Source organism: Onychostoma macrolepis, chromosome 07 (assembly GCF_012432095.1).
Source record: "Onychostoma macrolepis isolate SWU-2019 chromosome 07, ASM1243209v1, whole genome shotgun sequence".
Classification (NCBI taxonomy): Eukaryota; Metazoa; Chordata; class Actinopteri; order Cypriniformes; family Cyprinidae; genus Onychostoma; species Onychostoma macrolepis.
Genome location: NC_081161.1, coordinates 955642 through 966120, shown reverse-complemented (window position 1 = coordinate 966120; position 10479 = coordinate 955642). Strand labels below are relative to the sequence as shown.

At 35.7% G+C, this 10479-nt stretch overlaps 1 long non-coding RNA gene across 1 annotated transcript; it reads right to left on the bottom strand.

The window, feature by feature from the left end:
* Nucleotides 1-1954: 1954 nt before the first annotated feature.
* Nucleotides 1955-9594, bottom strand: LOC131543512 (uncharacterized). The gene is made up of 4 exons (XR_009271921.1): nt 6850-9594; nt 4996-5944; nt 2648-2722; nt 1955-2469 (listed from the first exon to the last, which is right to left on the bottom strand). It is a non-coding gene; the product is annotated as an uncharacterized LOC131543512 (long non-coding RNA).
* Between the last annotated feature and the right edge of the window lie 885 nt (nt 9595-10479).

The window sequence follows — 10479 nt, the reverse complement described above, 5'->3', positions numbered from 1 at the left end:
TCAGATTGGTTAGTTGGGCCGGTGTGTTGTGATTGGCTAAACTGCGTACTACACATTGTCCGGAAAAGTCACGCCCATTCCCTTCACGGGCGACCGCTGCATGTGTTCCGGTCAAATGTAAATAATGGTGTCAATATTGCCGTATCAGTTTGAGCCAGAATCAGACCCAGAAAGCGGTAATGAAGAGAGTCAAGCAGAACTTCCGCAAGCACGGCTCTTACAAAACGTTTCTGAATGGAAGTTTGCTGTTGTGATTACATATCAATTTTTGAAGTTTGAACACGTTTGTCTTATACACACAAAATAGCATCAAACTAACTGGCCACTAAAACCAAACAGCGTTGGCTTGCGTTTACGTTCTTGATCAAATCGAAAAATTACGTCATAAAGTATACATGGGAAATACATTTACAAAATTAGTACATAATTACAAATTCAGGTCCAAAATGTTTGTACGCGTTTGTCATAGACACACGAAATAGCATTTAACTAACTGGCTACTAAAGCCAGCGTTGGCATTTGTTTACGTCGTTGATAAAACTAAAACATTACGTCTGAAATTATACATGCAAATACATTTAAAATGATTAAATCTTACTTACAGGTTGTGGCCCAACAACCGCTGCCTGTGGTTTTAAAGTTGGAACTGCTCCATGTTTTAGTAATAGTTTCTGTGTGAATCCGGCATTGAACTCGTGTAGATTCTGGAAGCTGTCTTCCGTAAAATGCGCGGCACAGAGAGCTAAATTAGGATTGTAATTGTCAGGAACATAATCAAACATAAATTTTAACCATTGTTGACGAACTACAGCGTCCTTAGGAAGCCTGAACACAGAAGACCTGACAGCTGGGTGAAAATAACACCGCTTCGACGGCATGGCTACAACTCTCCACTATAACTCTTCCTCTTCGACACAGCCACAGAACATGGCCTTGCCCCCTCTTTGGCATGTTCCGGAGGGAGGGGTTTGATGGGTTTTTTACGTATGCAACCCGGGAAGTATCTCGTTGTAGTCCCATCGGAGTCGTTTTTGTAGGCATTAAACTTCCTGATTTTTAAAAGACAATATCTCCGCTTACGTTGAACTTTCAGCGCCTCAACTTTGCAGATACTGTTCATGCACCAACAGCAACATTACACACTATTTAAAATGAAAAAAGTGAAATCGCAGTAAACCACCCCTTTAAATGAAGCTCAGGTTTGAGGACCGGCTCATCTGAGTGCAGGCCAGGACCAGAGTAGGTCAGGTCTGAGATCGAGAGAGGTTTAGTCCACATTTAAAGAGTCTAAGCGCTTTATGAAGCCATTTGCAATCCTGGTGAATTTATAGGGATCATGTGAAGGGATCAAATATGTTTCACATCTAATTCAAATTATGTACATAGATTCATGTTCATTTTAAAAATATTTGCTGCTTAGTATAAAATGAGATACTGTATGAATCATAAGTTAGATGAAGTGAGAACTATTTACTGTGAGTCTGACATCTAAAGACCAATGCAGACGTTAACTGAGGCTGATTCAGGAGAGCGGCGCTTTACACGAAAGCAGAAATCTAGAGCAGGTTCAACATCTAATGCACAGATTTAAATGTGTTTGAAGGAGGATTAGGATTCACCGCACAAAATGGAGAACAATGGAATTATATATTTATGTAACTAGTTAAACTTCCCAGGTTAATCTCATCTTAGTGTGGATTCTTTTTTTTTTTTACTCAGCAACATAGTGACCCTGTCCATTTTTACCAGTGATTCAGATTTTATACCAATGTGTTTAAACTATATATGAAAATTAATTAATTTGCATGCTTTATGTTTTTCACTTCTCTCTGTTCTGTAAGTATGACTTTTACTAATTAATTGATATATATATTTAGCGTATATTTGTTAATTTAGTTAATTGTTTTCAAATTTTTATTTCTTATTTGAGTTAAATATCCCCTGTTCTGTTTACAGTAATAAAGCTGATCATGCCTCAAGCCACACAATGTATAACATTATATGTATGACATGTATTTATTTTGTATTTTCATCATTTTAAGTATTGGTAAAGACTATAAGCGACTTTTTCTGGTTCGAGAATCAAGACTTCTTTGAGTCCATGAGTCTGGTCTCGAGTACTACAGTACTGAACACTCATACAGTACATCTTTAAACTTGTTCAAGTTAACTCAAGTTAAGTGGAGTTGTAAGCTGAGTTTAGTTTAGATAGTGTCATTGCATTGCAGTGTCTGACTAAACATTGTGATGTTTTTCCAGCAAGAAACACAGCGAATGCTTGTCCAGTATATAGCAAGCACACCTTGTGTTTGCGTGTTACTGTGGTGGTAATAAACCTCCGTTCTCAGGGGAACGATAAAATTTCCTTCAAATGTCTATGCCATTAAACCTGATAGCTGGAGACATAAAAATCTGACTTACTCAGCAAGATTCCCTTCAAACTGTTGCTCCACCATGACAGCAGTCGACCTGAAAGAGAAAACAAATGCAGAGTCCAAGTCCATGTTGATGCCTGATTTAGCACCTCGTGTGGAAATATGTGATGTGACAATAAAAATCTGACTTTATTTTTCATTAAGAGAGGTGATAATGTATGACTATTATTTATTTGCTGTTGACAGTTCAACACTCTTGACTTCTTCTTTACCTTAAACACCGACTCCAGGGTTAATCTGCTCTGTGTGAATGTGTTTGCTGTGGGCGCCAGTCTCTGATCATAATCCTGTTGGAAATGCAGGAATCAAACAGTTCCACTCACGCTGGGTATTTCTTTTCCAAGACACTTACAAAAACAAGTTCTCTGATGCATCTGAAGAATGTCTTGCATGCTGTAAAAAAGTGAACATTTATATGCTACAATTGAAAAAAAAAAAAAAAATGCTACACCCGCAGATAAAAGTGTACTTTATTGTACTTAAGTGAACTAATGCCACTTAAGTGACTTTAAAATTAGAGAAGTAAAAGTCACTTAAGTGACCTTTTACTTCATTAATTTCATATTTAATAAAAGTTCACTTAAGTGACTTAAAGATAAAGACTTTCATGACTGTGATTCTAAACACTTAAGTACACTTTTATAACGTGACGTGAAGTTTAACTTTAAAGTACATTTTAAATTCTGTTGTGTTGACTAACATAGTAAAGCACATGTAAAGAACTTGATTATCCTTTAAATGTAGTGTTTTATTCAATAATACGTTAAATTAACATTTTAAATGTACTAAATTGCAAATTCATCATTTAAATACATTACACAACTTCCAATAGAAATGTCATTAAAGTATATTTTAGTTTAGTACAATCAGCATTTTTTTAACCATATTTCAAAGACAATATATGTAAGTCCTACTTAAGTGGGTAAACTTAAAGTTCAACTAATTGCATTTTATATAAATTTAAACTATAATACACTTTAATTTAATTGCAATTAACATTGTGTTTGAAAACATTACATTCAGTTCACACTCAAGTATGTTCTTTTAAATTTGATTATTTTCATAACAATAGAAAAGTGTGTTAAAGTTTAATAATAAAGTTTAATATGTTAGTATTTTAGATAACTGATCGAAGCGACAGCTGAAAACAATTCTTTCGTCACTATCTGACCTTATCTTAAAAAAAAAAAAAAAATATTATTATATTTTCTTTAATCTTTCCCTGTCTAGCTTGTACTTATTTGAACAATGCTTGAAACTTGGTATTATGAGCACTTCCTGTGTCTATTTTCCTCTGTAAGATGAATCGCTTGATGTATTCCGCAATTGTAAGTCGCTTTGGATAAAAGTGTCTGCTAAATGCATAAATGTAAATGTAATTTAAATGATTCAAAAACTTTTTTTTTTTTTTTTAAACCTGCCACACAGGAAGTGTCATCCACTCGGCACAACTGGAGACATGAAATAATTAGTTTAATGAACTCTTTATTGATCAATAATTCATCATCTTCTCCATCAATGCAGCAGTAGCGCAATCACTCTTGAGGAACATTTTATTGTGATTTTGTGCAGAGCGTAGAACACAAATGAATGTAGACGACACCTTTATATCAGCGCAGGAGCAGCAAACAGGTGGGAACTGAAGCAGATGTGTAATTCCCTCCTATAATCCGATGAGTTTTAAAAGCTAACAGGGTAGTTTTGACTTTTAATCCCTGTTTAAATTAAGCTGAGCTGCGATCGGCCCACAGCTTCCATGCTGATAATCAGATCAGCTCCCAGAGATCTGCGCCACAAGCGTTTGAGCGCAAACACGTTCCTGGACATTAGCCGCTTTTTTGTATTTTGTTTCCTCCGCCTGTGTTTTATGGGTTCACACAGGTGGAGGAATCTTTGTTATTTTTCACACTCGTTTAGAGGCCGGAGAGCCGTTTTTAATCCCATGAATTTATCACGCCGCAACCGGATGAGGAATTTTGGGGGAGGCGATTGCCAAAAAAATCTATAAAATCGAATCCTATTAAAGCACATAAACAAGAAAACGGCGCTTCCTACACACACACACACACACACACACACACACCATCAGCGGAAGAGAAATGTGCCTCTTTCTCAGGCTCGGCTCTCGGTAAATCACGGCTGTGTGTCGCTGTCGTGCTGCTGTGGCTGTTTTTCTCATGTAGGCCTATGTTTGATGGTTCATATGTCTAAGAGATGGATCGTATTCTGCGCCGTCTCTTTCTCTCTGTCCGAGTGCATGCTGGGAGTGAGTGAGTGAGTTGTGTCGTGTTTTTCTATGGTTTTGCATTAGAGTAACATCTGTTGCATGCTTTCAGTGAAAAAACATCTGCACAAGACAAAAGCTGTGTTCAGATCGGTATCATGAGCCAGTTTCTCTTCTGAAGAGTGGTGCTAAAATGGGGATCAGAAAGTGTATATTTTTTAAATTGATTAATCAGCAAGTGGGATTTCTCAACAACAAAAACAGCAGCTCTACAGAAAATCATTCCTTAAAGGAATGGTTCACCCAGAAATGAAAATGTGCTGAAAATATGCTCACCCTCAGATCATCCAAGATTTGGATGAGTGTGTTTCTTCATCAGGTTTGTAGAAGTGTGTCTCTGCATCAGTGTCTTAGCAATGGATGCTCTGCAGTGAATGGGTGCCGTCAGAATGAGAGTCCAAACAGCTGATAAAAACATCACAATAATCCACAGCACTCCAGTCCATCAGTTAACATCTGGAGAAGACAAAAGCTGAAACAAATCCAGCATTAATGTGTTTTTTTTTTTTAACTAAAATACGAGTCCATAATCCATAATAATGCTTCCTCAAGTGAAAAAGTGCATCTCCTGTTGTCTCTCACATCAAAATCCAGCCACATATTAGTTTAGAGCTGTTTTGTCTTGTAAATGCTGCTTGATCTGCAGATTTCTCTCCTGATTCACACCAGAACACTTTTTATGGACTATAGACTCATATTTTAGCTAGAAGCAACAGTTTGAAGTTTAATATATACTGATATATATATATATATATATATATATATATATATATATATATATATATATATATATATATACACATACATATACATATACATATACACACATACATACACAGTGTCTTGTTCATGTAGTCTGATATAGTGAGATTATGGAGGGGAAAAAATCTGCCTAATTTTTTTCAGAAACCCAAACTGAGCTAAAATATGCAATTTGGGGCACACGCTGATATTTCTATGATACAATTTTGATGTTTGTAATGTAAATCGATCTTTATAACAGTACAGCAGATACTGACATAAAATGAAGCAAAACTCCTTCCATGACAGTGTTTTCTATGAGTATGTAAAGTATGTATTATTTCCATACTTCCATCTAGAGTACTCTCCAGTCTTAACAGACATCACTGCTCTTCTCTTAGCATGAGCTGCTGTATTTTCCGATAACCAGAGAAATGCATTCTGGGAGTCGCATGTATCCACCACTGTGAATAAGACCAAAGTTCTGGATGGAAAAAAAAATTAAAATAAAAATCGCAGGATTCAAAACATCTCTGTATGACATTTCAGATTTTCATAACTCAAGTTATAATTGGTAATTACACGTGTCTAAATTAAGTGCCGTAATCATAAATTAATATGTAATAAACATACAGAAAATATAATGCAGGTCATGAAGTTTGTGTGCATTTAAATGTCCACACCAGTGTTATTTTCGTTTTTTTTTTTTTTTTATGATTTAGGCTACATTTTTTTTTTTTAACTAATAATTATATATTTCTTTTTATACCTTTTTTATATCTTTAAATCTTCTGTTTTCATTTAAGTCAACTTTTTAGTAAGTTTTGTTGTTTTTGTCGCATTTATTAGTTTATTATTATTATTATTAAATGCCACTGTAGTCTTTCATTATTTTTGTTTAGTTTGTTCTGTTATACTTAGAAATCTTCTTTTTTTAATAAAATTTTTTTTTTAAAGGTTAATTTTATTATATATATATATATATATATATATATATATATATATATATATATATATGTGTGTGTGTGTGTGTGTGTGTATATAAGCACAATTTTTATTGATGATTATTGCCGGTGAAAAAAAGTAATTTATTATTAAATAATTATGTTTATTATTATGAAAAATGCACAAAAATAGTATTTGTAAATTTTATATGGAATTTATTATATTTCCGAAACATTTTCAAAAATGTTAACTGTGTGAAAATCAAAGCCATAAATCGAAAAAAGTTTTGTTCAAACTTGAGGTTGATATCACAAAAATTGAGCTTTCAGTGAGATTTTGCTGGGGCACAGCACCAAACATTTACACTGGATGAAATTTGTGTCCCATCTTTTTTCGCAAGCGGCTCTTTCCATGAACACTTGCATCCGCAGCAGCTGCAGTTACCTCATATTTCCACTTCTGATTGACGCTCTCGTTCTCTTCCATCGATTATTCCAGCTGAGACCAAACAGCATGCTGGGACGACTCCAGACGCACGCTCTGTGATCGTAGAAGAGAAAGCCAGTTTGGTTAGGCGTGTTTCTGTAAATGTCACTCGTCGCTCAGGTGTGCTGTCACTTACTCTGACACGCGGTTACCATGGTGACGCTCCTTCACCCCTCTCAGCACCACTCGTGCATGATGGGTAATGAAGGAGCGCAATTAGCCGCTTTTAATAAAGGTTAATTGTTTTCTCTCAGAATATGATTCATGCTGTTCCTTTATGTTTGTCGTAAACAAGCAGGAACGATCTGTCGCTTTCAAACAGCACTGAGGTTACTTTACGGGCCAAACTGCAGTCACACAGTACAAAGAGTGATTAAAAGCACTTATGAACTGGGAATTTCCTAAGAATATGTTACGATACACGTAGCTGTCACAATAAATTACATCTCTTTTGGTTGTTTTGTTCTTCTGTGGAAGAACATGTTTTAGATTCTATTGTGTGTTTTAATTTTAAATTTTGAAACTAAAACGTTTTTATAAAAAAAAAAAAAAATGTTATTCACTTTCACATTACTACCAAAACACAACATGTTTTAAGTCCATTACTTGAGTCTGATTTTAGCCACATCCCTGGATTTTTTAACAAAAAAAAAAAACACATGGTGAATACTTGAATGCCTTAAGTTTCCCATTAAACCCCCAATATTTAATATAAAAAAAATCACGTGACACCGACGTCCTACGTCATCCGCCGGAACAGCTTCCGCTTATGACAGATAGATGAAGTGAGAGAGATGTGTTTATTACGTTTGAAATATGGATTTTTTTTTTTCTTACAAAAACACATGGATTCACTACAGGAGGCCTTTATTTACCCCCCGGAGCCGTGTAAGTCATGTTTTTTTATAGATTTGCGCACTTTATTTTACATGTTTTGGACTGTGGACTCTGATTGGATTGGTCTGAAAGAAGAAAGTCATATACACCTAGGATGGCTTGAGTGTGAGTAAATAACAGGATCATTTTCATTTTTGGGTGAACTAACCCTTTAACATTAAGACATTCGATGTCTTTTTAAAACGAAAAGACTAGATTTCATGTAATAACCTGGAAGCGTATTAATATGCTAATCCTATAGGACTGGGTATGGTTTAATGTTTAAAGGTAAGCCTGCTATCGTGGTTTTCCCAAGTGCCACTGTACCTTGATTTTTGTTTAGCGGTGATCTCTCTTACTCTCTCTCTCTCTCTCTCTGTATTATTCTGTAATGTCCCTTGCCTTCATTGTGTCGTCCCATGTTTGTCCCCGGGTCGTCTGCGTTAGTGTAATGGGAGCATCGCAGCGTGTCACAGCGGAACATCGGCGAATGCAGCAGCGGGGCAGAGAAAGGCTTCTTCACCGCTCTGCTGCCTCAGGTAGGACATTCGCTCCAAGAGGAAAATGGAATTGGCCTCAGACGGCGGAGGCCCGGATGAGTTGAGCGGAGGGAGACTATCAATTTCACAGCGTCACAAAACAGCTCTGCGGGCCTGGCGCAGCTCCGGCTGACTGACAGACGCGTAACGAGCTGGGGCTGTGGAGAATTAGAAACGCTCACCTGCGCCTGTGGAAAAAGCCTTGTCCAGAAAACCAAACGCTCGCGCTCACAATCAAACGGGTTATTCTTGGGTGCTAGAAACCTCTTTAACATCAAACCACAATGGACTCCGTTTACTTTAATACTTGTCACAGGTTTTCTTGTTAATGGGAAGGTCATTATTACGAAACAATTGCAACAGTCAGGTCTGGAAGAACTAATCCCATTCACTTTCTTTATAACAAAATTGATTGATAACAAGGTGCATCTCAAAAAATTTGAATATTGTGAAAAAGTTCATTATTTTTTTGTGACTTATTTCAAAAGGTGAAACTTTCACATATTCTAGATCCATTACATGTAAAGTAAAATTTCAAAAGTTTTTTTTTTTTTCTTTTTTTAATTTTGATGATTAGAGCTTACAGCTCATGAAAGTCAAAAATATTAGTATCTCAAAATATTAGAATATTTACATTTGAGTTTCATTAAATGACCATCCCTACAATATAAATTCCGGGTATCTCTTGTTCTTTGAAACCACAATAATAGAGAAGACTGCTGAAGTGGCAATGTTCCAGAAGACAATCATTGACACCCTCCACAAAGAGGGTAAATCACAGAAGGTCATTACTGAAAGGGCTGGCTGTTCACAGAGTGCTGTATCAAAGCATATTAAATGCAAAGTTGACTGGAAGGAAGAAAGAAATTGGGTAGGAAAAGGTGCTCAAGCAACAGGGATGAACGCAAGCTTGAGAATAATGTCAGGAAAGCTGATTCAAACACTTGGGAGAGCTTCACAAGGAGAGAACTGAAGCTGGAGTCAGTGCATCAAGAGTCACCGCGCTCACATGTATTCTGTTGAAGCCATCAGCCTGCATTATTTCAACTTATTATTTATTTGTAATAATTGTAACAAATTAATTTCTAGTGAAAAACTACGTTGCACATGAGTCTGCAATGAAATCTCAAACAATCAGAGAATCAAACAGAGCAAATTGCTGCAAATTAAGACTTTAGTTCCGCCCACTCCCATGAAGCACTGCAACTGACGTAACTGAGTCTGTCACAATTTCTTCACACTATTTTAATATTTGTATATACACGTTTTGCGATAAATGTAAAATCATTTGTTTCTACGTATTTTGCATATTTGAATAGTTTTGTTTCTCCATTTTTAATCTGATTATGCCATTCACAGTGCTTCATAGGATTGTAGTTCTTTATCTCGTTAAAGCCATTTGTCTTGTATTGTATTTTTGTCTTTTTGTCCAATTTTTAAATAATATTTTTGCTTCAAATCAAAGTTTGTAATGTTGTGATTCTCCCATAGCTGATTGGTTTGTAACATTTTAACAAAGACTTACCAAAAATCCCAACCAAGACTGCTGAAAAAGGGGGCGGACACTGATGCAGTCTATGCACCGCCCATTATATATATATATATATATATATATATATATATATATACATATAATATATTGAACACTGCTAGTGGTCAATTTCAGTGAACCCATGTAAAGGTTTCTATATGGTTTTATATTGGAGATATTTTAATGATTATTTATTTATAACGAAAAAAAGTGATTCAATTGATTCTGAGGGGCTGTTTACACAGCACTGTTTTCAAATAAAAACTGAAAACTTTTTACATGTTCTGGCCATTCATTTTGTGGGCCTGAAAACACAAACTTTTGAAAACATTTCCATTATTGTCTCTGTGTGATTGCGTGAAAACAGTAATGTCGTGTATTATGTGTTCAGTCTACAGGAAAGTGACATCGCCACCTACTGGCCTGGCATGAATAATACATCATTTTAAGCAATTTTCACGGATGCATGAGAATGGGAATTGTTTTGTCAATGTTGTCATCTCACATTACTTACTACCAATAAAATGAAGTGTCTTTTACTAGCCGTTTCACACTGAAATACATCAGGTTACATATCTGGGTTGTGAATGCCGTGTATGATTGTGGATATTAAGATGCAACATGAGGCAAACTTCCGTTCAG